This window comes from Geotrypetes seraphini, chromosome 5, assembly GCF_902459505.1.
Source record: "Geotrypetes seraphini chromosome 5, aGeoSer1.1, whole genome shotgun sequence".
In the NCBI taxonomy this organism is placed as follows: Eukaryota; Metazoa; Chordata; class Amphibia; order Gymnophiona; family Dermophiidae; genus Geotrypetes; species Geotrypetes seraphini.
The window spans coordinates 228,144,797-228,171,065 of NC_047088.1; the positions used below are offsets into that span (position 1 = coordinate 228,144,797).

The 26,269-nt window shown below is 42.9% G+C and overlaps 1 protein-coding gene across 5 annotated transcripts in view; it reads left to right on the forward strand.

The window, feature by feature from the left end:
• Positions 1-26,269, forward strand: part of GTDC1 (glycosyltransferase like domain containing 1) — a 395,866-nt gene that overhangs the window by 61,542 nt on the left and 308,055 nt on the right. The gene's annotated exons all lie outside the window — the stretch shown is intronic.

Consider the following 26,269-nt stretch of genomic DNA (forward strand, 5'->3'; position numbering starts at 1 on the left):
GTTCTCCTTCAGAGTGCACTTAACTCCCCTTAAATGTTTTACTTTCCTATTAGAAATTGTACTTTCCTGGAGTACTGCGTCCAGCACTGGTCGCCATACATGAAGAAGGACACAGTACAACATGAAAGGGTGTAGAGAAGAGCGACTAAAATGGTTAATGGGCTGGAGGAGTTGCTGTACAGCGAGAGATTAGAAAAACTGGGCCTCTTCTCCCTTGAAAAGAGGAGACTGAGAGGGGACATGATCAAAACATTCAAGATACTGAAGGGAATAGACTTAGTAGATAAAGACAGGTTGTTCACCCTCTCCAAAGGTAGAGAGAATGAGAGGGCACTCTCTAAAGTTAAAAGGGGATAGATTCCGTACAAATGTAAGGAAGTTCTTCACCCAGAGAGTGATGGAAAACTGGAATGCTCTTCTGGAGGTTGTTATAGGGGAAAACACCCTCCAGGGATTCAAGACAAAGTTAGACAAGTTCCTGCTGAACTGGAACGTATGCAGGTGGGGCTGGACTCATTTAGAGCACTGGTCTTTGACCTGAGGGCCGCTGCGTGAGCGGACTGCTGGGCAGCGGCAATTCTTATGTTCTCATCTCTCCTCTACTTCGCTTGTATGTTCTGTTTGTGTGTCACCCCAGTCTATTTTATATTTTATATTTTAGCCTTTTATATTTTTAAGCGGTATATCAAATTTTAATGAAACTTGATACTAGAGTCTTTGATGAAGAAATCCTTCCAGAGATGGAAAAAGGACCCAACGGAAGAAAATCACCAGGCGCACAGGAAATGCCAAAAGGAATGCCACCGAGAGGTTAGAAAAGCAAAAGGGGAATACGAAGAGGGGCTGGCCAGGGAGGCGAAAAACTTCAAGGCATTCTTCAGTTACGTAAAGGGGAAGCGACCAGTGAGAGAGGAGGTGGGGCCGTTGGACGATGGGGATAGGAAGGGAGTGATTAAAGAGGATAAAGAGGTAGCTGAGAGGTTGAACACGTTCTTCTCGTCGGTTTTCACGAGAGAAGACACATCTAATATACCGGACTCAGAGGAGCTCATGAGTGGGGAACAGGCCGAAAAATTGGAGCACATAGAGGTAAGTAAGGAGGATGTCCTCAAACAGATAGACAGGTTAAAATGCGGCAAATCACCGGGCCCAGACGGGATCCACCCAAGGGTTCTAAAGGAACTAAGACAAGAAATAGCGGGCACAATCCAGCATGTTTGCAACCTATCCTTGAAAACTGGAGAGGTACCAGAGGACTGGAAATTGGCGAATGTCACACCTATCTTCAAGAAGGGATCGAGGGGTGACCCCGAGAACTACAGGCCGGTGAGCCTGACTTCAATTATAGGGAAGATGGTGGAAGCTATGATCAAAGACGGCATTTGCGAGCACATCGAGAGAAATGGCCTACTGAGAACAAGCCAGCACGGATTCTGTAAGGGAAGGTCATGCTTAACGAACCTTCTGTACTTCTTTGAGGGAATAAGCAGTCGGGTGGACAATGGGGAACCCATAGACATCATTTACCTCGATTTTCAAAAGGCTTTCGACAAGGTGCCACATGAAAGGCTGCTTAGGAAGCTGTGGAACCACGGGGTGGGAGGGGATGTGCACAGATGGATCAAGCACTGGTTGTCGGGTAGACTGCAGAGGGTCGGAGTGAAGGGCCAATATTCTGACTGGCGGGGAGTCACGAGCGGTGTGCCACAGGGATCGGTGCTGGGACCGTTACTCTTCAACATATTTATCAATGACCTGGAAAAGGAGGCAAAGTGCGAGGTTATAAAATTTGCAGACGATACCAAACTGTGCGGTAGAGTTAGGTCCAGGGAGGAGTGTGAGGACCTGCAAAGGGACCTGGACAAGCTGGAAGACTGGGCAAACAAATGGCAAATGCGCTTTAACGTGGAAAAATGCAAGGTCATGCATATAGGAAAAAAGAACCCGTTGTTCAACTACAAATTGGGGGGGGGCATTGTTGGGAGACAGCAGACTTGAGAGAGACTTGGGTGTGCTGGTGGATGCATCACTGAAGCCATCTGCACAGTGCGCAGCAGCCTCGAAAAAAGCCAACAGGATGCTGGGCATCATAAAGAGGGGCATAACAACCAGGACGCGGGAAGTCATCATGCCATTGTATCGAGCGATGGTGCGTCCACATCTGGAATACTGCGTTCAGTATTGGTCGCCACACCTCAAGAAGGACATGGCGGTACTTGAGAGAGTCCAAAGGAGAGCAATGAAACTGGTAAAAGGGCTGGAACACTGCCCATACGCCGAGAGGTTGGATAGGCTGGGGCTCTTCTCTCTGGAAAAGAGGAGGCTCAGGGGAGATATGATAGAGACCTTCAAGATCATGAGGGGCATAGAGAGGGTGGATAGGGACAGATTCTTCGGACTGAAGGGGACAACAGGTACGAGGGGGCATTCGGAGAAACTGAAGGGAGATAGGTTCAAAACAAATGCAAGGAAGTTTTTTTTCACCCAAAGGGTCGTGGACACTTGGAATGCGCTACCGGAGGAAGTGATCAGGCAGAGTACAGTACAGGGATTCAAACAGGGATTGGACGGATTCCTGAGGGATAAAGGGATCGTGGGATACTGTGAGAGGTGCTGGGATGTAATACAAGTATAGAAAACTAATCAGGTAATAAGTATGGAAACCCAACCAAGTCATGAATGTGCAAGACCGGAGGATTAGGACTTCGATGGGAAGATAGGATTTCAATGGGAAACCAAGGTGGCAAGGGGGCTCCTTCTGGTTATTCAGACAGGTCGTGACCTGTTTGGGCCGCCGCGAGAGCGGACTGCTGGGCAGGATGGACCTATGGTCTGACCCGGTGGAGGCACTGCTTATGTTCTTATGTTCTTATGTGAACACCTTTCTTTCTCTGTAATTTCTGGATCGTTATTGCTTTTTATTATTTTCCTCATATGGTTGTCACCATTTTCAAATGTGCTGTCTGTCAGTTCATTCTGCATCAGATATATCTGCAAACTGTTTGATTTGAAACAATTCCTTTTTAGAGGTTGAATTTGTTTTATTGAGAGATACCAGTGAGTTTCCACAAAACTGTGGGCCTTGACAGATGTACATATTTACAGATACAGATTTGATAAGGCAGAACTGAAAATAGTTGCATTTCTCATAGCTGGGTGTGCTGCCCTTAAAAACATTGGAAGTGCTATAACATTGCTGTCCAGAAAAACTCTGAGATGTTGACCCTTGCAGGACTACAGAGAATGAAGAAGCTGTGATCATCTGAGAACATTTCCATTCCAATTAATACAAAACTCAGTGCTAGAAGACTGGCTGTGTAGATTGGGTCCTCAAAAATGTTTTTGACTTCCTGGGCTATGAGATGATTTTCCAAGGGCTTCTGGGAAGAAATAGCATCCAGCTTTCTAAGAAGGGGGAAGTATCTTCATAACAGACTAATCTTCTGAGGAGGGCTTTTAAACTGAGATCATTGGGGATAGGTGAACAAAGCCCCCATGTAAGAATATCATTGAACACTTTATAGAAAAGGCAAAAAAGGGGCAGTGCCTGGAAATCTGTGTGTATACTGATACCTCAATTATGGGAAATACAGTTCTGGATCTAGAGGCTGTAATACAAGAGCATAAGTTGGTTTTAGCAGCAATTGCAGTAATATTTAATTATTCACAGGGTTTGATATACCGTACAAGCCAGAAATGATGTCAACTTGGTGTGCAATAGAAGAAAAAGCCTCTGATGGTTGAATATTAGGAGGAGGAGTGGAAGTGGATCATAGTGAAGGCACTTCAAGGAGAGAGAAAGGTGAGAAAATGGGCAGATTGCAAAAGTAGGTCATAGGAAGCATATCTCAGAGAATGAGGAGGTAGAGGGACTTGGGCAGGTAACAGGAATAACAGGTTTAGGTGGACAAGGATCAAGATCTTTGAAAGGCCTGAGTGAAAAGGAGAGTTTTCAGGGCAACTTTAAGGCTGGCATAAAAGGGCTCTAGATGTATTTGTACTGGAAGGGAATTCCATAATCTTGGGGCAGCATTAGAGAGGTGTGGAATGGCCAAATTATGGAGAGGTATGGAATGGAGCATTGACCAGAATTGGAGGAGTGCAATGACCTGATAGGGATATAAGGGATGAATAATTGACTAGTGTAGTCGGGCTGAAAAGAGACAACCTTTGAAGATCATGGAGAGAATTTTGAATTTGATACATGAGGAAACAGGAAGTCAGTGTTTGGTTTGAAGGAGAGGAATGATGTGGTCAAATGTTAGGAATTGTGAAGTAGGTGGACAGAAGTAGATGCAAATAGAGAAAGTATTTCCTTGATGGCCTAAATAAGATGAAGAGTAAAAAAAAGCAAAGCATAAAACAGAATCAATTTGTGGCTTGAAAGAGATATGGTGGTTGAAAATAATGCCTAGGATTTTAATGAAATCTTTAAGAGACAGCGGGTGGTGCCTGATGCACGGTGGTGCAGTGACAGTAGAATAGGGGTTGAGAAAGTGGATTGCTTCACATTTGTTAGCATTTAGGAAAGGCCGATGCTCACACAACCAGGCTGAGCCTTTGGAAAAGGTAAACTTCAACGTTATGGAATGACCTGGAGTAACAAAAAAGAATTGGAAAACAGGTTAGAAACAGCCCTAAACTGAAAGAACCCTGGCCCAGATGGAGTGATCAGATGTTGGCTCAAATAGTTATCACTCCACCAAGATCTGGCAGAGGACTAAACTCAATTGGTTAGATTTAGCACAAGGAAGATCTAAGTGACATTTCCAAAAGCTACAGACCTATAACTTGTTTACCCACAATCTGTGTGCTATTCATTTCCATAGATGTGAGTAGAATATACAATCATATCAATTCTAATAACATCATGACAATAGATCAAAAGGGCAATAGGAAGGAAGATTATGGAAACAAGATCTTTTAGTGCTAAATAAAGCCATCATGGCCAGTGCTAAGAAGAGCAGAAATCCCAATATAGCATGGATTGACCTTTAAAAAAAACCGAAAGGCCTTGCATCTCACGTTCATGCATAATAAATAGCATTAACGTGTAGAATAAATCCTGGATTGATTTAATATGGCATAAAAACTACACTCCATCTGAAGGATGAAAAAGGACAGTATGTTATTTCTAATATCAAGATCCAGCAAGGCATATTTCAGGTGGACTCCCATGTAGCCATTTTTGTTTTGTTTGGTATCTAATCCATTGAGTACTCATACTAAAAAACTGTTTGTGCTATGGGTCTAGCTTTAATGTTAAAGATAGTAATGATACAGAGGTTACATAACACTTACCCCACAATTCTATAAACTTGCACTCTCCAATTTCTTACTAATGGGCAAATTTATGCATGCAAGCTATAGAATAAGGTCAGTGGTGTACTTGACTTAGGGCTCATTTTACTAAGGTGTGCTAGCATTTTTTAGCGCACACACAAGATTAGCATGCACTAGCTGAAAAATTACGTCCTGCTTAAAAGGAGGCGGTAGCAGCTAGCGCGCTTGGCATTTTAGCTTGTGAAAGGAGCCCTTAATTTAATAATTGGCTGATTGGGGAGAACAGCCAATTATTGGCTATAATTGGCACCGATTAGTTTAAAATTTTAAGTTTATTAGGTTTTTATATACTGCCTATTAAGGTTTTTACAATCAGATACTCAAGCATTTTCCCTATTTATCCTGGTGGGCTCACAATCTACGGTATCTAACGTATGTAACTCCCCTTAGTTACTATTCTATAATAATAATAATAATAATAATAACTTTATTTTTTTTTTATACCGCCATAATCTTGCGACTTCTAGGTGGTTCACAGTGAAGAGAGCTGTACAATCAGTGAATTACAGCGTATAAATAGGGAAGATGTCACTGAGCAGTCAGTGATTATAGAGTACAGAATAGTAAGAATTATAATATTAACATGTTACAGTGAAGGGGGCTGGATAGCCAGCGAATTTCAGAATACAGATGCATACTCAAATTCCAGAACATGCAACTTCACTGGGGGCATGTGTGGGCGGGGGCATACAAGTTATAGAGTGCTATCATTTTACATGCCTCACTGCCTATAGTTAAGCATGAACATTTGTGTCAGCCTTTAAGCAGGCACAAGCGCGCATGCCTAAAATTAGATGCATAAATGCAGACTTATGCTACTATTCTATCATGGCAGTGCACCAAATATAGGGCTAGATTCACTAACTTGCCTGATCATGACCGATCCGTATCTGATCCGGGCAGGTCCGATGGATTCTGCAACCAAGAATAGTCTAATGGGGCGATCGGAGGCACCCCCCCATCTGGCGACACGGATTGCTAGGTAGCGATCCTGACGCATGCCAGACCATCTACTTTGCCTGTAGATGGTCTGCGCATGTGTCTTCTGTCTGTTTTTTTTAAACTTTAAAAACTTTTTTTTTTTATTGGCCCCGACTCTCCTGCTCTCTGCCGCCCTTCCCCGCAGTCAAAGCCAGTGGTTTTAACCCGCAGTTTTAAAGCTTGTGCTGCAGGAAAGGGCAGCAGAGAGCAGGAGAGTCTGGGGAGGCAGAGAGCAGGAGAGTTGGGGGAGGCAGAGAGAGTCGGGGCAGGCAGAGAGCAGGTTGCGGCAGAGAGCAGGAGAATTGGGGGAGCCAGAGAGAGTCGAGGCAGGCAGAGAGCAGGTTGTGGCAGAGAGCAGGAGAGTCGGGGGAGCCAGAGAGAGTTGGGGCAGGCAGAGAGCAGGTCGCAGCAGAGAGCAGGAGGGTCAGGGGAGCCAGAGAGAGTCGGGGCAGGCAGAGAGCAGGTCGCGGCAGAGAGCAGGAGAGTCGGAGGAGACGGAGAGAGTCGGGGCAGGCAGCGAGCAGGTCGCAGCAGAGGGCAGGAGGGTCAGGGGAGCCAGAGAGAGTCGGGTCAGGCAGAGAGCAGGTCACGGCAGAGAGCAGGAGGGTTAGGGGAACCAGAGAGAGTCAGGGCAGGCAGTACTCCGAGTGGAGCCTCGCCCAAAAAATAGCAGGGCAGAGAGCAGAGAAGCCTGATCGGGACAGAGAGCAGGGCGGCCAGAGCAGGAGAATCGGGGCAGAGAGCAGTTTTTTACACAAGCGACTGGTCCTCATCAGTCGCTTGTTCTTGATTGGCCAGCCAGTCGGTGTGTCAGGAAACAAAGTGTGAATCGCTTTGCATGCCGATTCCCCTCATTTGCATGCACGGATCGGGATCGGATCGCCCCACGGGTTAGTGGATCGGGATCGGATCGCCCCACGGGTTAGTGAATCGGGTCGAAGGGGAATCGGGTCACAAACTGATCGGTACACAATCGGTTTGCTTAGTGAATCTAGCCCATAGTTTTCTTTCCCTAATCTAACCCTACCTCTCTTTCCCTGTTGGCAAAATTACATATTTAGGAAACACCTAAAAACATACCTGTTCTTGAAGTACCTAGGTAACGAATCTGGAGAATCGCTCCCATCACAATCTTTCCCTTAAATCTGATTCCTAAACTGTTAGCCACTAATCCCTAACTATGTATGTTCCACTCAATTTGTACCAATCACAACTTCCACTCAGTACAAACTATACAATCCAAAGGGAATTCTGATTCCACCTACTCACATAGAGTAGGTGGAATCAGACAGGGATTCTTCATCACACAGGGATTCTTCATCATTCCCTACTATTGGATATATATTTATATTTTAGATTTTTGTATTTATATTTTTATTATAACTTATTTATAATTTAAGAATAGATTTAAAAGTGTATCACTTATCTTTAAATCTTTATCGGTTCCCCTTCCCGACGCGTTTCGAATCTCTTTTTCAAGGTCGGGGGAACGAAAAATAAGGGTAATCCTAATCCATTTACTGCTGCCGCTGGCAATCAATCCCTTTGGATTGTATAGTTTGTACTGAGAGGAAGTCGTGATTGGTATTCTTATTGAAAGTTTAACATTGAGTCAAGTATATTTGGCAGAGCACTCAATTTGTAGCATCTTTTTAATCATTGTAAACCGCATAAAACTTCACGGTCCTGCGGTATATAAACAGTTATTATTATTATTATTATATACTGTATTATAAAACATGTCTACCTATACGCTTGCTAAGGAAGGGAAAATTCTCAAAACACAGTTTCTATGCAGGTAAGCATGCATTTTGCCTGTGCAAAAAAGCATTTAAACTTGCTCTCATTAAGTATGTTTCTTAGTATGCCGTGGTTTAGTTATGTGCATTGGATGGAACTGTTAGTCATTCTTCTTGGAGACATTTAATAAACAGAAAACATTACATATCAGTATCTTGAACATTTGCTTTGCGCTGTATGTCTCAAGTTTGTGCTGTCTCATTAGAGTAATGTTGAAAGTAACACTAAATAACAGTAATATTGTTTGTTTTAGGAAAAGAAAGCAGTATGAGTTGTCCTGAAGTTCCAGATTTAAATTTCAGATTGAGTAAATATTTCTATGCGTGTTGCAAATTAGGCTTGGATGGAAACTGTGAAATACAATCCAAATGAATGGGCATAATCTTTAAATGTAGATAACCACCTAATTCTCCAATAACATTTAACTGGGCTATCTGCAAAATCTTTTTTTTTATTTTTTTTTTTAGTTAATCAACTGTGTTAAACAGCTTGAACATTTTGGTGTATGAACTGTTCATTTTTACACTGAGCTCTCAGAATGAAATTCTTCAAATCACATACATATTCCAATTTCATAGGAATTAATGGAGGAAAGGAATAAACAAATACATGTACTTTCTTTTTTTTATGGTTGACAGAATGTTTTGTAGTCTGAATTTAATGGAGAATGTTCAACATTGTTTTATGCTGTCACTTTTATGTAAAGCGACTTGGAAAAAAAAGGAATATTGAATTGTCCTTATTGCATATTTCGCCTTGATATACACATCAAGGGAGACCATTTCTTTCACAAATAATACATTCGGTCTTTGCAGAACTCTGATGCTTCATTCTGTATTATACCCTTCCTAGTAGTAAATACTGCCCTGACAGCTCTAAACTGTACAATACAAAACAAACTTTCTAAAAGTGTATGGGGACTCGGGGGAAGAGTGACCATCTGGATGGGACCCCAAAATGGTTCTCAAGCTTACACTGCATTGAGGAAATGAGCTATTTCATAGAAGCCCATTGGCACATCTTCTATCTCATGCACTTTGCAAGCATACTGGATATGCTGCCTGGAAACCATGGCTACCCAAATGGTGTTTACACATCTGGGCAAATAGGAGATTAATGCCACATGGTCTCATTTCATCCTTTTGTAAAAGTCAGTATGAAGGCATGATTTCAAAGTCACCTCTTCCATATCTAATCTTGGACTAAAGATTTTCCTGCTTGAGGCTATACATCTGTTACAGTGGCCATAAAACAAGAGCATCATTTACTGAGCCATCCACTTGAACCTCAAATGCAAATCCATGATAGGCCAAATGGATAGGAAACCAGATCATATCTCCTAGACATCCTATACTGTTAGCCTTTTATTGAAATCTTTTCTCCTATCATCTTTTTCAAATAGAGAAGGGCTCTTTAGATTCCTCTGCAGTGCTGTTCTTTTGGTTACAGATGGACCTTTCATTATATACTATCACACACTATTTTTCATTGCTAGGCAGACCTCCAGGATGATATTCACTACGCCAGACTGGTTGATTATGTGAGCTAGTGCAGGGGTAGGGAACGCCGGTCCTCGAGAGCCGTATTCCAGTCAGGTTTTCAGGATTTCCCCAATGAATATGCATTGAAAGCAGTGCATGCAAATAGATCTCATGCATATTCATTGGGGAAATCCTGAAAACCCGACTGGAATATGGCTCTCAAGGACCGGAGTTCGCTGCCCCTGAGCTAGTGTTTGTACTTGGACTCCAAGGAGATACTCTGCAGTGTTTTCCTACCTATCATTGCCTTAGGTATTATACTGTATATTTATATTGTATTCGATTATTTATAATGATGTATCTTATCTGTGTATGATTTTGCTATATTCTATGCTAAGGGTAAAACACGTTTAATTTAAAAAAAAAAAATTTTTAGGGCTGCTTTTATAAAGCTGAGGTAGAGATTTCTACCACAAGCCGGTGAGGTAAATGCACCGGCGCTCATAGGAATTCTGTGAGCATTGGAGCATTTACCTCGCCAGCCCGTGGTAGAAATCTCTACTGCAGTTTTGTAAACGTCGGCGTCAATGTCTAGAAAAACTGCCCAAATTGGTATGAAATAAACATGCATTATAGATATAATATAAAAAATATGTTTCAAACAATTCAAAATGGACATCAGCACAAAATTGGCCACGGTGAGAACAGGCTACTGGGCTTGATGTACCATTGGTCTGACCCAGTAAGGCTACTCTTATGTTTTTATGCAATTAACATGAAAATCAAAATAAAAGAAAAACAATTAAGATCTGAATATCATATCTGGTCCATTCTCACACAAATAGGGGAAGGGAATGGGGACTTGTACACTGCCTATCTGTGGCTTTAGCATTCAAAGCTGACATTCAACGCAGTGGGCTACTGGAGGATTGAGTGACTTGCCCAGGGTCACAAGGAGCAGCACTGGGATTTGATCTCAAAATCTCTGGGTATAGAAGCAGCAATTTTACCAGTGAGCCACATCTTACAGACCTAATTATATGTATACTAGTCTTTAAACCCGTTACATTAACGGGTGCTAGAATAGAGTGTCTGTCTGTCTGTGTTTCTTTATCTTTCTCTCCTTGGCTGCTGTCTGTGTCCTTCTGTCTCCAGCCCCCCGAGCAAAGCTGTCTGCCCCCAGCACACACCTCCCATCCAAAGCAGCCCCCTTTCTCTCTCCCTATCTCTCCATGGCCTCTTCTGTCTCCCCCCAGCACACCCCTCCCCCAAAGCAGCCTCCTTTCCCTCTCCTTGTCTCTCCATGGCCCCTTCTGTCTGCCCCCAGAGCAAAACTGTCTGTCCCCAGCACACTTCCCCCCCAAAGCAGCCCCTTTTCCCTCTCCCTATCTTTCCATGGCCCCTTCTGTCTCCCCCCTAGCACACCCCTCCCCCAAAGAAGCCCCCTTTCCCTCTCCCTATCTCTCCATGGCCCCTTTCCCTCTCCCTCTGGCCCCCTGAATTAATCCCTCTGCTTACCTGGCCTGCTCCTCTTCAAAGCAGGCCACGATCATGGTGGCTGGCCCCAGCGAACTTCGCAGGCTGCTCCCTAACCCGGAAGCACGCTCCCCCTGACGCGATCCTGTGCGTCAGAGGGAACGTGCCACCAAGGCTGGAAAGCGGCCCGCGAGGCCCGCCAAAGCCGGCCACGATCGCAGGCTGGCCAGAAGAGGAGGAGCAGCGGCAGCGACAGCAGCGGTGAGCGAGGGCAGGAGGTATGGTTCCAGCTTGGTGAGGTGAAGGCGGGAGGTCTGCTGAGCTTCCTTCGGATTGGTGAGGGCGGGAGGAGGGGCATGGCCAGAGTGATCATTGGCCTGGTTCTAAAATGGAACACGGCCACGGATCACACACCACGGCCGCAGTAATCACGCTTTTTTAAAAGCGCATGCACCACTAACCTTTTATTATATAGAATAAAAAAACAATGCTATAATGCAGGGGTAGGGAACTCCGGTCCTTGAGAGCCGTATTCCAGTTGGGTTTTCAGGATTTCCCCAATGAATATGCATTGAAAGCAGTGCATGCAAATAGATCTCATGCATATTCATTGGGGAAATCCTGAAAACCCGACTGGAATACGGCTCGCGAGGACCGGAGTTCCCTACCCCTGCTATAATGAATCAGAGCCATATTATGATGAATGGCATCGATGTCATTATAAACTATCAGCATTGGTTGTAACTTACTCTCAGCCTTCTGATTAACCAAACCAACCTAAACTCAGACTAGCTTAATAATTAGGCAAACAAGGCAGTCAGCTAGGGCAGCAGCATCTTGAGAATGAGGACCTGTTGGCAGAGAGCAGATAAAGCAAAGCAGTAGATCTTGAGAGCCACATAGGGCTCTTTTTACTAAGGTGCGCTAGCATTTTTAGCGCGCGCACTAACCCCGTGCTACGTGCCAAAAACTAACTTAAAATAAATCACCTTTTTTTGTTGTTTCACTTTTGAAAGTTTTGCTTTTTTCTTATAAATTTGTGTGACTGCTCTGATCTGGTAATCAACTTCCATGTCATTGTCCTTTGTAAAGCGCCCATTTTCTGAGGGCTCTGGAGAGAAAACAGACAGACAGACAGACATTCTTGGAAAAGAATATCTTGAATGTTAAAGACCACAGCAAAATGTTATGGTAAAATGGATTAAGCAATATTGCTAAATCACCCATCAGAAAATCAAAAACAGTTTGCTGTAGTACTATGCTGTTTGTTGTTTGGTCAGTTGCTTTATCTGCACTTTAGAAAATATCAATATTTTCATCAAAATAACTATTGCACTTAGTGGAAGTATCTGCATTACAATTTAATGTGCATCTTTGACAGATGTAATTTCATACGGTTTTCTCTGAAGCCATTAAAGCTGTACTTCCTAACTGCTAACTTCCTTTTCAGCACGATCTTTGAGAGGTTCAGTACATTTCTTTCTGAATGTAAAACAGTTTAGTTCACCAGAACTGTTGAAGACAGTGTAGGGAAAGTTCTTATATTGTAAGCCTTCAAAAGACAGTATATTAGGCAAAAATGTCAGTGGGTGGGATACCTGTAGAGTAAACCATACGTGCCCTCAAGCAAAATGCAGTAATTAGTTGTTTTTGAGTGCACTGTCCCAAGTGCAGATGTAGTGAGAGGAAAAAAAATCACTGTTACCTTCTTTTGGATAGCACTGTTGGAAGTTTTATGTTCATTCAGTTTTTCATGTACTAATATGAGAAGTTCTGAAGGCACAAAGCCCAAGGGGATTTTCGTACGCAATCAGTCCTCTGGTGCTCTAAATATAGTGTGTGTTCAGAATACTGCAAACAAGTTAACCTATACTATAATTAGAAGATGAACAAAATAGTAATGGACAAATGTAGGGCCATCCGTGTACTGACTAATCTGTTTGTTGTTTTTTTTTTTAATTATAACTTGGCTCCTACTCATTAAAATATACAGTGTGTTCTGCAGTGCATAAATGATTTCTTAACAGATTATTCAAGGTACTTTGCAGGTGTTGGCCGCTGTGTTTGAAGTAAAGAACTGCTGTGTATTTGTATCAATCTCAACGTATAAATTGAGTACAGTTTTAGGATTAAAAATGACCAAAATTCCTGTGACCAATGTATAAGTCACGGTTGGGTCCCACATCGCTTCCTTTCTCCTTTCTTCTTTCTCTCCATTCTCTCCCTTACCTTTCCCAAATCCCCCTTCCCATTGACCACAGCTTCACAGATTTTAACAGGGTCTGGAGGATGTACTAAACGAAATCGACAAGTTAAAAAGTGATAAAATCGCCTGGACCGGATGGTATACATCCCAGGGTACTGAAAGAACTCAAACATGAAATTGCTGACCTGCTGTTAGTGATTGTAACCAGTCACTAAAATTGAAGGTAGCCAATGTTATGCCGATTTTTAAAAAGGGTTCCAGGGGAGATCCGGGAAATTACAGACCGGTAAGCCTGACTAGTGCCATGCAAAATGATGGAAAAAATTATAAAAAATAAAATTGTGGAACACGAAGACAAACATGATTTAATGAGACAGAATCAGCATGGGTTTAGCTGAGGGAGATCTTGCCTCACCAATTTGCTTGACTCCTTTGAAAGTGTGAATAAGCATGTGGATAAAGGTGAGCTGGTTGATATTTTCAGAAAGCTTTTGCTAAAGTTCCTCCAGAGAAAATTAGAGAGTCATGGGATAGGTAGCAAAGTTCAGTTGTGGATTAGGAATTGGTTATCGGATAGAAAACAGAGGGTAGGGTTAAATGGTCATTTTTCTCAGTGGAGGAGAGTAAACAGTGGAGTGCTGCAAAGGTTTGTACTTGGACCGGTGCTATTTAACTTATTTATAAATGAGCTGGAAATTGGAATGACAAGTGAGGTGATTAAATTTGCAGATTACACTAAACTGTTCAAAGTTGTTAAAACACATGCAGATTATAAAAAATTGCAGGCAGACCTTAGGAAATTGGAAGACAGGGCGTCCAAAAGGCAGATTAAATTTATTGTGGACAAATGCAAAGTGATGCACATTGGGAAGAATAGCCCAAATCAAAGTTACCGGATTCTAGGGTCCACTTTGGGGGTTAGCGCCCAAAAAAAGGATCTGGGTATCATCATAGACAATACGATGAAACCTTCCGCCCAATGTGTAGCGGCGGTCAAAAAAGCAAACAGGATGCTAGGAATTATTTAAAAAGGGATAATTGACAAGACTAAGATTGTTATAATGCCTCTGTAGTGCTCCATGGTGCAACCTCATCGTGGGAATTGGGTTCAATTCTGGTTTCCTTATCTCAAGAAAGATATAGTGGCAGTAGAAAAGGTTCAAATAAGAGCGACCAAGATGATAAAGGGGATGACTAAAAAGGTTAGGGCTCTTCAGCTTGGAAAAGAGACGGCTGAGGGGAGATGTGATTGAAGTCTACAAAATCCTGAGTAGAGTAGAAGGGGTACAAGTGGATCGATTTTTCACGCTGTCAAAAATTACAAAGACTAGGCGACATTCGACAGAGTTACAGGGAAATACTTTTAAAATCAATAGCAGAAAATATTGTTTCACTCAGAGAATGGTTAAGCTCTGGAACGCATTGCCAGAGGTTGTGGTAAGAGCGGTTAATGTAGCTGGTTTAAAGAAAGGTTTGGACAACTTCTTAGAAGAAAAGTCCATAGTCTGTTATTGAGAAAGACATGGGGTGAGCCACTGCTTGCCCTGGATCGGTAGTATGAAATGTTGCTACTCCTTGAGTTTTGGCCAGGTACTAGGGACCTGGATTGGCCACCTTGAGAACAGGCTACTGGGCATAATGGACCATTGATCGGACCCAGTAAGGTTATTCTTATGTAGAACAGATTGAAAGCCAAAAGAAAACTGTTTAAACATCAGATTTCAGTATGTGAGGATTATATATATATATTTTTAATTTATATACCATCTACAACTAGTTGGTTTAGAGAGTATGAACATAAAAACTGATACGTCTCACTCTAAACTTTGGCAAGTTCACTAAAACAAAATGTATTTTCACAAATCACAAACCCTTCCTATCCAAGGAGATTTTTTTTTTCTGATAAAACAATCAGAATTTCACTCATTAACTTTCTACACTGTCTGACCTAAACTTTCTCTTTTAACTTACTGCTTGATCCATCAGCCAATCAAATGGCTTTCAGCTGTAGCTGTCTCCAATTGTGCACACTTCCTTGCAGGCATGACCTCCTCTGTGTACATGCTCAGTAGGGTGGTCCAAAAATAAATAACACTTTTTATTTGTTCACAAAGCTAATTTTATTCATTTATATAAAAATGAAAATCACACAAAATTTTATTTAGAAAAAAGTTTAGAGGTCACCCCACCTCGCTGTTTTTTTTAAACTATTGCTAAGCTTAACAGTATATTGTCATTCTTGTGCACTCGACAAATCATCAACGGTCTATGACATGAGTCACCTTTGATGAAGGAAACTTCTTTCGATAGCTGGCCCCAAATGAAGAATAAATTGCTTCTGTTCTTCATCTTTTCTCAAAATATCATTGTATTTTTCAATGAGGCTTATCCTTCGTTCTGCTGCATCATTAACAGTCAGTTTGGAGGCCCGATTCCAAAGTTCCTTGAAAACTGGTTTGCCAGTCCACTCTGTGGGATGTTTCTTCAGAATTTTTTCGCTTTTGTTGATCTTCAGTCAAGGGATCAAAAAATGACTATATTCTGTGTTACAAGAGTTTTTAAAAGGTCACAAGTTCCGCTTCATCTGTATGCATGAAATGTAATGGAATGGAGTGTCTGGCAATGGTAGACATTGTACGTTTTGCACCATTCGAAGCTTTGTTTCTGGTGCGATTCTGTCATCAAAAAAGACAAGAGCTGCTAGGTGCTCAGACAGAAACCATAGATGTCTGGAAATGACTGAGAGCCTTGTTTGCAACAGTTTATGCGCTGTGTCTGTATCCTGGCTCTATCCCATACCACCATCGCTGACTCACATGCCAGCTTATAGCTTTATGGTAAAGGTTTTCCTTCGTCATAATGAAGAAAATTGACCAGTTAAAGAATATCCAGTCTCCATGGCAGTCCAGCAGTTGATAGCTGACAGACTGACTTTCTAAGAAGCCAGTTTTAAGGTGCAGATCGCAAACTAGATGACATCATAGAAACTATCGTGTTTCATCGAAAATAAGACAGTGTCTTATATAAGAACATAAGAATAGCTGTACTGGGTCAGACCAATGGTCCATCAAGCCCAGTAGCCCGTTCTCATGGTGGCCAATCCAGGTCATTAGCACCTGGTCAGAATCCAAGGTGCTAGTGACCTGCTGGATCCTACCCTCTGTCGCATCATCAGTGATGCGGCAGACGGTTGGACCTGGCAGGAGAAGACCGCGAAGCATCCGACGCTGCTGTTATAAGAGGGAGGTATGTCGGTCTCTGCGGTGGGAGGGTCAGCGGGATTCGGATGAGAGGGAGAGATGGAAAGATGAGAGGGTCAGCAGGGGTTTGGCTGCGCGGCAGGGGCAGGAGAAGCGTGGCTGCTAGCGAATCCAGGGACATTTGGGTTAGGCTTCCAGGGTCGATATAACTAGGGCTTATTTTTGAGGTACGGCTTATATTAAAACCTACCCCAAAAATCATGCTAGGGCTTATTTTTGGGGAAACATGGTAATTATCCACAATCACCCACATACACAATACACAAGCAAACAGTGCATACTGGGGTGACTTCTAAATATTGTCTAATCAAGCTGAAGTTCGACACATGAGTAAGACATACCAAGTGGACAAAAATAAACCTTGTGGAGAAAAAATTTAACAAGTTGACTTTTTTTTTTTGTTTTGCATACTATCGTAGACCATCCTAATGCTCAGATCAAACTTTAAACCAGCCAGAAAGTTACAGATTTTAGACAATCACTACTATTTATATTTATCTTTCTCTAGTCGCACTTGCACAGCGCCCTCCAAACCCCTTTTCTTTAATTTGAACATTGTTCAAACTTACCCTAAATGATGAGTTCTTCCCACACCAGGGACATAATAGCACTGGTTGTATCCTCTGAAGCAACTTCAGCAAGGCAGTCTGTTCACCCTACTTGCATGAAGCTAGCAGTAGCAAGAGCACTATGACACTGATGACAATGACCCATAGATAAGACAACCCTGGTTTATTGATTGGATTATGAAGTCAAAATTTCTCAACTTATAGATGAGTATATACATTAATCAGAAATGAATATATTTTTCTTGCAATATATTTTTGGAAAATTTCTTTTGGGGACAAGGTCTACAAATGGTTTAGTTTTATTTTGTTCATAAACCAGGGTTTGTGGAACATGATTTCGCTCTCAAACTGACAACTAACACTCGCTGCAATACTTGCATTATGCCAGAGGCCACTTCCTTCTGGATTTTATAAGATGTACACTGTATAGACAGCTTATCAAGGTGTGCTTAGAAATTCTTATTAATCAAGCTTGTGGGAAGTGTTTCTCTAGCTCTGTGTCCCGCTGTCTTGGTCTCTGTCTGCATTACTAGGTACATATTTATTATACACACAGCTAGATATACCGCAGGTTTGCCAGTAATGACATGAGCGGTTTAGAAATAAAATAAAACTCTCCACGAGCGAACAATCACTAAGTGCCAATGTACTCGTTCAAAAAGCCTCAGTCTATGATGAGCCGAATTGAATACAACTCTACCAGTTTCATCATTGTAATTAAATGAACAGTACTTTTATGCACTGCGAGGAAAGAATATACTGTTAGATATGCTATCAAATTCATTCCTACAGTAGTTTATATTGTTTATTCATTTAGTGTAGGTTCATTCATTTGAAGGTTCAGTGGCCCTGAGGAAGTGATGTTTGTGCCACAAAACGATCGTTGGCCTTATAAAGTGGAACCTTTTTGTTGCTCGCAAAAAAATTTAACATCATATCTAACAGTATATTTTTTTTCTATATTTAACCCACAATATGTATTTTGCTCTGCCGCCTCCCGCAATAGTGGAAACATTGCATTGTAGGCTGTAGTTAGGATTTCTCTTGCTGAATTTGCCTTTGAATGCTTCAAATCTTATTATATATATATTTTTAAAAGCAAACTCAATGGTTTGAAGTACATTATTTACCAGAAGTTTCAAATATCTTTAATTTTATGCAAGATGAGAAAGGAAGGGAGGGAGTACCTTTAGAGACACTGTGAAGAGAGGAGTAGTCTCTTGTATTGCCATTAGGCTGCTGGAATATGCATTGAAATCATCTGTGTTGACAAGAGAAGAGAGAGCTCTGCAGCAGCATGTGATGGGAAAAAGGAGTACCTGTGGAGATGCTGTGAGAGAAGGAACAGCTGTCTTTTGCGTTGCCATTGGGTTGCTGGGTTGATTGTTTTATGTGGCTGCAGGTGTGTGCTCAAAGTGGCATGTCCAAATGAGCACACCTAGCCCCTGTGGAGCCCCTTGAGAACAACTTGGAAATGAGAGAGTTAAAGTCTGGTGAGGTAATGCGATTTTGGTGCAGTTGGGCCAAGACCTGAAAGTTGGTGTATGCATTCCTTATTTCTTCATGATTTTCTACTGAACTCTCCACTAGAGTTTCTACACCTGTAGCTGCTGGACCCCATTTGACAGTAAAGTGAATGGGGATGGTATTAGTCTTGAGAGACCTTCTAATAATCTCAGCTCAGGTAATTCTTCTAATATTCTCAGCTCAGGTAATCAAACTCCTCCCCCCTTAACTTTGAACATTGGGTTCTGGTAATCTAACCTTGGGGAATCCATCTTCTTCTCTGGAAGTTTGTTGCCTTTTTCTGGGTCTCTTAAGTTGTCGGTAGTTATGACCTCACCAGTAGGGTTACTTCAGCAGGAAGTGTCTTCAGACTTTGCAGTTTCGAGCAGTGGTTCCCAACCCTGACCTGGAGGACCACCAGCCAGTCACATTTTCAGGATATTCCTAATGAATATGCATGGAACAGATTTGCATGTTTATCACCTCCATTATATGCAAATTTCTCTCCTGCATATTCATTACAGCTATCCCGAAATCTCGACTGGCTGGTGGTCCTCCAGGGCAGGGTTGGGAACCACTGTTCTAGAGTCTGTGAAGAAAATCAAGAGCTAGCTCAAAAGATTTACCGTACTTGCTTAATAAGGAATACTTGTCATTGAAACCTCAGGTTTATTCCCTTTAGGCAACTGGGACATATGTTATAAGAATAGTCTCAATATACATTCTAAATTGCAGAATATGGAAAATTCTTTGAAGGCCAAGAACATGAAGTTTTCTAATTTTCTTAAAACATCTGCTTTCAGCAGCAATTCTTTTGAAGAATTTTATTTTTCTGAAGTGATGTGGTTTCTTTGACTAATTGTTACTATATACCAAAATTGGACCTTGTAGGGGGTGGGGTGGTGGGGAGGTGAATCTTTTGGAGCCCTCAGAGAACTAATTTGACTGGCTTCCTGAAGAATCACAAGATTCCATCAATATAGTTTCTCTTTTTCTCTCTCTCTCTCGATAAAATGTTATAGGTTAGTCACTTTCATGGTCCAAGACTAAAGATGCTTGTGATCAACCTTGCAGGCAGCATGATACTCCTGGTCACTTCTTAAAGGGATGAGCATCTGCTATTCAGAGCTTCTCATTCCTGTGAGGTTGGGCAGAACAGATAACATGGCCACGTCGGGTTCTTCCTTCGTTAAGAGTTTTCCATTGTTAATGAACTTTATCTCTCTTTCTTGTACTCTTATGGTCTGGAACAAAATAATAATAATAAAAGTGAGGCATAAATTGTGCATTTAGTACAATGCATGTAGAGAGATCCTGTGTTATAATTTAGTGTAGGAGTAAAGCATTGTTGAGAAATGCAATATCTTGATTTTCTAGCAAAATAGGTTAAAGTAGAGAATTATAGACTGGTTTTGAAGAAAATTAGTAGAATATACACTTAGAGGGACATAATAATAATACAAAAAACATCTAGGTCCCCTTTTGGCCTAAGTCAGTAGACGCTGAAGTTGGCAGTAGGGAAATGTCCATTCTCAAAAAAAATGTACAAATTGAGGGATTTTTTGAGAATGGCCTACCTACACGTTCAGCAATCTACGTGCTCAGACTTCCACTATGTCTATCCCTACACCACATTCCCGACCAAAATATTGCCCAAGTCCCAAACGCTCAAATCCAGACCTTTTAGGTGAAGGAGGGGCCAGTCCTTCGCCTAAAAGCAGGATTCTGTAACCGGCATGTGCCAAAAAACAACGCCGGTTACAGAATCCTGTAACTGCCCACCCATCCCATGTACCTAAGGCCCCGCTCATAGAAGGGGCCTTAGGCATCTGGGCCAATCAGGCCCTAGACCCCCTCCCCGGTGCATCCCACAATGCACTGGGAAGGGGCATGCCCGCTATTCTGAAAATGGCGGGCCTGCCGGCTGGCCGGACCAGGAACCTGACCGGCCAGCCAACTGAAAGATTAGTGTGGGGGGCCGTCTTCGGCAGGTTTGCTTGGGATCCCTCTTACCGGTATTCAGGGGGAAGGAAGGGATCAGGGTGCCGTCTTTTGGCAGGAGGGCATGGGATCCCTCCTGCTGGTTCGAGGTTTTGTCAGGGGGTGGGGAATCACGATCGCTGCAGGAGAGATTAGTCATCTCTCCTGCCGTGATCATTGCAGTGGGGGGTGGGCAGGTTGCCGGGGCTGCTGAGCTGATCGCGGCAGCCACGATCAGCTCAGCGGCCCCTGTTCGGAACTTATACTTGTTTTGACTTGGTCTAAGTCAAAATGTATAAGTTCCGACTGGGCGATCTCCTAGACTTTTGGTTATACTTGCAGTATGACTAAGTCTAGGTTGGCCCACCTCCCACCCTTTAGAGGAGGTTCCCCTCCTCTAAAAACACCTCTTGTCGCTCTAGGCATTCAGAGGCAAGGTAAAGGCTTAGGCTGGTTTTAGATACGTCTAAAACCAGCTTTGATTATCGGTACATGGACAATCTGTCTTTTTGATCGTCCAAGTACCGATTTAGGCCACTTTTTGAACTTTTGTTTTAATTTTTATTATGAACCCCTGTATCTATAATGAGATATGTTGATGTAAAAAATGGAGATCACTAATGAACTGATTCATTTACTAGAGAAGAGTGAATGAGGAAGGTTAGAAAAATACTTTCTTTTTTTTTTTTGTAACCTTTAAGGAAGGAAAACAGTAAATCTGTATGCAAATGTTGTAGGTTATCACAAAGTATCTATCCAAGCTTGGTTTATACCGACAGCTAATTTCTCTCTGTCCTGCTGAGCCCCATTAAACTGTCCAGTACATCTAAAAGGTGTGGAATTTATCAGACTTAAATGCCTTCCTTGAAGAACAGAATCACCTCCAATAGTATGATCAAACACATCATTTCACAGTTGTGTAAAGCAAATGTTAATTTGCCATCATATTATATTTGATTTTATTTTTCTTCTGAAAATAGATAACCAGATGAATTTTTCGGTTCTACTAAAAGGTGAGCAGTTACTAGGTACAACCACTTCTGTAATAGTTAATTAATTCCTTTCTTATGTTAATTTTAGATGTAGAATATCCAGCACTTTTATTTTTGAAATATGCCTGGAGGCTATCTTGGCTAAGCTTTAGGGAGAATTCTGGTGTAGTGTGAAATAAATAGCTGTAAAAGATCACATGCCTTTGGGTCTTAGAAGATGAAAAGTCATTTTGCTTGAATAATTTATTGTTATGCAATATTTTATAGAAGTCAAATTAAGAAGTGAAAAATATAGCAGCGAGCAAACAATTGGCCTGATGAAGGCATTCCTGTTGTGTTAAAAATTGAAAAAGCAGCTAGAGCAACCAACTTACAATGAGCAACACTGGTTTTCAAGATATTTTAGTATATGCAGGCTGCCATTTAAAGAGTAGCCCGAGAGCCCGTCTAGAAGGGCGTAAGATAACACGGGGCTGGGAGCCTCGTGACGCCGTCAAGTAGGGTGAGGGGTTAGAGGGGCAGGGAAAGAGAAGGTAGGGTTGCTAGGGGCGCACAAGAAACACGGTGCGCGATTGGAGAAGGGAGGAGTGGGTGGAGAAAGAGGAGGTTTTAAAGCCGGGACTCTGGAGGACTGAAGTTTTTCTGGTCCTCCAGGGCGGCTTTTCCCGCCCACCCGCCCTCTATTAGTGGCTCTTGTAGCTCGGGTAGGCGGATCTCCCGAGCTACTGGGTGCTGGGGCTCATCCGGCGATGAGCGGAGGACCGGCTGGGAGCCGTGTCTGGGGGATATTGACATGGTTAAAGGGGCATGAGGTCATGCCACCCCTCAGACTCTTGCTGTTTATGGCGGGGTTGGGGGCCATTTATGATGGTCACACTGGGTAGCTCGGGAGGAGCTGACAGATTTTGTTATATGAAGTTACTGTGTTAAAGATGTTAATTTATGCACAGAAGTTTGTTATATTATATATTTTCTATTAAATTGAGCTGCGGCTAAATTCCAAGCTGGTGTGGTTTCAATCATTGTTGAGGGGTTGGGGATTTGGAGGAAGGCAGAAGGGGCTATCCAGATCCCGCTGTTATGACTTTTAGGCCAAAGTTCAAAGTACTTATGTATCTACCTTTACCCCTTTGAAAATGGACTAGGGTTAAGCACCTAAAAATAGGTTCTTAAAAGTGAAGAGGGCAAGGGTGTTGAAAAGAAGTTATGTGCTGATTTACAACCCTAAAATTCTAACTTAAGTACTTATATTTAGGATAGTGATAAGCAGAGCTAAAATGAGTTGCTTTAATTATAGGCTTCTAAGATAAATTTGCAGCCTAAAACTTAGATGCCTTATTTCAGTAGAAATTTCTCCAAACCTTTGGCACCTAGCTTAGGTGCTCGAATTATCTAGCCAAGAGTTTCAGGCCTTAGAGGAGTCCTACATAAACCGCTTTAGAAGGTGCAACACAATGTTTTATTGAGACATCTGCCTGAGCCTGTTCCCTCATAGGCTCAGGAAAGGCAAAGATAAACTTTTAACTTTTATATCTTGTGGCCCGTGCAGCAGCCTGTACACTTTAGGCAGTTAGGCATATCACATTCAGCCCAGCAACCTCAGCTTTTGACCAGTTTTCCCAGTTCTCTCAGGTTTAAAGCACCATAAGTCTGGTTCTTACTTCACTTGTTACATAATCCAAACAGAAAAATGTGAATGCTTTAATTGTTAACCGCTTAGTTATAGGTGGTTTAGAAATAAATAAATAAATAAATTTAGGCGAAAGAAACCCCTTTACTCCAACAACAGCTTCAACTTTGCTTCAGTTCAGCGGCCACACCCCAAACATAGGACAGTCACCTTTAACCAGCAGGTTCAGTTTACAGAGGTTTTGGTTTAAAGCAGGGGTGTCAAAGTCCCTCCTCGAGGGCCACAATCCAGTTTTCAGGATTTCCCCAATGAAAATGCATGAGATCTATTTGCATGCACTGTTTTTTTCATTGTAAGCTAATAGATCTCTTGCATATTCATTGGGGAAATCCTAAAAACCCGACTGGATTGTGGCCCATGAGGAGGGGCTTTGACACCCCTGGATTAAAGGCTCCTCTCTATTGTTTTCCTGGATGGGTTCTCGCCTAGCTTTCTCACTCCATTCCTCCCCAGGGCTTGAATGCAGTCACTGCTAGGGAAGGTGTCTCTCCTTCGGGGTCCTTACACTCCGGGGCCTCTGTGAATGAACTCTAGACCAGGGGTAGGCAATTCCAGTCCTCGAGAGCCCAAGCCAGGTCAGGTTTTCAAGATATCCACAATAAATATGCAAGAGATAGATTTGCATCTCAAGGAGGCAGTGCATGCAAATCCATCTCATACATATTCATTGTGGATATCCTGAAAACCTGACCTGGCTCCGGCTCTCGAGGACCGGAATTGCCTACCCCTGCTCTAGACTGAGCATATGGATCTCCTCCTGTCTGGGTCCCACCCCATGACTCGGCAGCTCAGCACCACTTGCTGGATGAGGGTTATCTCTGGGCTACAGAGCTCAGTGCATCCTGGTCCCTGTAGTTTCCACCCTATTGGGCTAGTGCCCTCTGCTGACATTATCACTGAGGGAGAATCACTGACTCTTTTACACTCCTATATAAGGAGCATTAACCAGTATGTTCCAGGCAGGTTTAAAAGGATATGTACCTTTAAGATAATAGGATGTATACCTATATACACATAGATAATGTCTTGTGTGCTCATGAGCATTCTTCTGTACATAACAGCCAATTTTATTTCTGTATAGAGAGATATACCCCCATAGCCAAAATTTTTCTCATGCCAGTAGAGATTGAAACCACACGATTGTAAATAAAAGAAACCTGACTTCGCTGTCAAAAAGCTGCCTTGTTATCTACTTACAGACACCAGTATCTGTGTCCCTATCCTAGTGCTGAACTATATTCCAGTTGTTGAGAGTAGAGACTAATCTCCTTTGCAGTATTGACCTTACCTTTACTTAAGAACTGATTCCTAGGAAGGCAGTTCAATAACTGCATGCCCCCAGTTAGGAGTTACAATGCTCTGCTGGGAGCATGTATTCTATAACAACATCTGTGAACACAAATACTGTAAAGAATACTGGTGTAAACCTACATTGGAGTGCCCAAAGTTACAAAAGTATTCTGTAAATTATGCATGTAAGTGACAGACATACCAATGTTCTGCTCATGCAGTTACATGCTACCATATAGAATAGTACATAGGGGCAGATTGTATAAATGGGAATCCCAACTATAGGCAGCGGTAGGCATCATATCGCTATCTAGCAGCCATTCAGGATGCACTTAAAAACCAAACAAACCAGAGGCAGAACACCTACACTGAAGGCATTTGTCATGGTTGAGGGAGACACGTTGGGATACTTAAGCTAGCCCTAGGCTGGGCATGTTACGCCTGGAAGTGGCCTTGGGTGAGTTTAAGCGGCCCTGTGCATCTCGCTAGGGCCACGACAGATGCCTAAAATGTAGGCCTGCCATGTTCAGCTGAGTGGCTGTGGCAAGAAACCTCCCTGAGAAGTCACCTTAGGAATCTGAGCCAGTCACAGCTTTAGGCCCCTCCACAGTGCATCCCAGAATGCACCAGGAAGGGGAAGGCCTGCCATTTTAGAGCAAGCATCCCTCTGGCTGGACTTTCTACTACAGAGGTACGGGTTGGAGGGTGTCGAGGGACTTAGGGGTGCTGTGGGGGCCCATAGGTTTGGGGTAGTGTGTGGGGGTCTGGAGGGGGGGTTGGTAACTTTCAGGGGTGGGAGGGCGTGGGCATCCCTCCTGCCGGGGGACTTTTTTGGGAGGGAGTTGGTGGTTCCGGTAGATGGGAGTGGGCATCCCTCCTACTGGTGGAGTTCTTGGAGGGGGTTCAGCAATTCTGGTAGGAGGCAGTGGGCATCCCTCCTACCGGGAGACTTTGCGGGAGGGGTCAGCGGTTCCATTAGGAGGAAGTGGGTATCCCTTCTGCTGGGGGACTTTTCGGGGAGGTTGGCGGTTCCGGTAGGAGGGAGTGGGCATTCCTCCTGTTGGTGGACTTCTCAGTGGGGGTGGGTCAGCATATCCAGAAGGAGGCAGTGGGCATCATTCTTGCTGGGATACATCATGGACAGGGGTCAGCAGTTTTATTAGGAGAGAGTGGGCATCCCTCCTGCTGGGGGACTTCATGGGCATAGTTCCAGTAGGAGGGAGTGGGCATCCCTTCTATCGGGGGTCTTTGCATGGTGGGGGGTCTTTGCCGCGGCCATTCAGCTGATCACAGCAGGGTGATTCCCTTGCAATGATCAGCTGATGGCAAGGGATCAGGCATGATTCTCTAACAATCGCCTGTGACATGGGCACCGGTTAGCCAATTAGAGAATTGGAGAGGTTAGGCGGGGTTAAGCGTCTGTCCGTTAGAGTAGACGTGATTCTAGATATGATGCCGACGTGCGATTCTCAGTTGCTTCTTAGCTGCTGAGACCGGCGTCTATACAGAATCTGCCCCATAGTACGTACCACTTTGCTGTACACTTGCATATAGAGTTATAGAATTTCCATTTAGGTTTTGAAATTTATCGGAGAAGGCCACAGATTTATTTATTCATATATTTCAAAACATTTTTATGCCATCAATACCCACCTTAAAAAAACAAAAAACCTTTAGGACTAGTGTCTGTGGAAG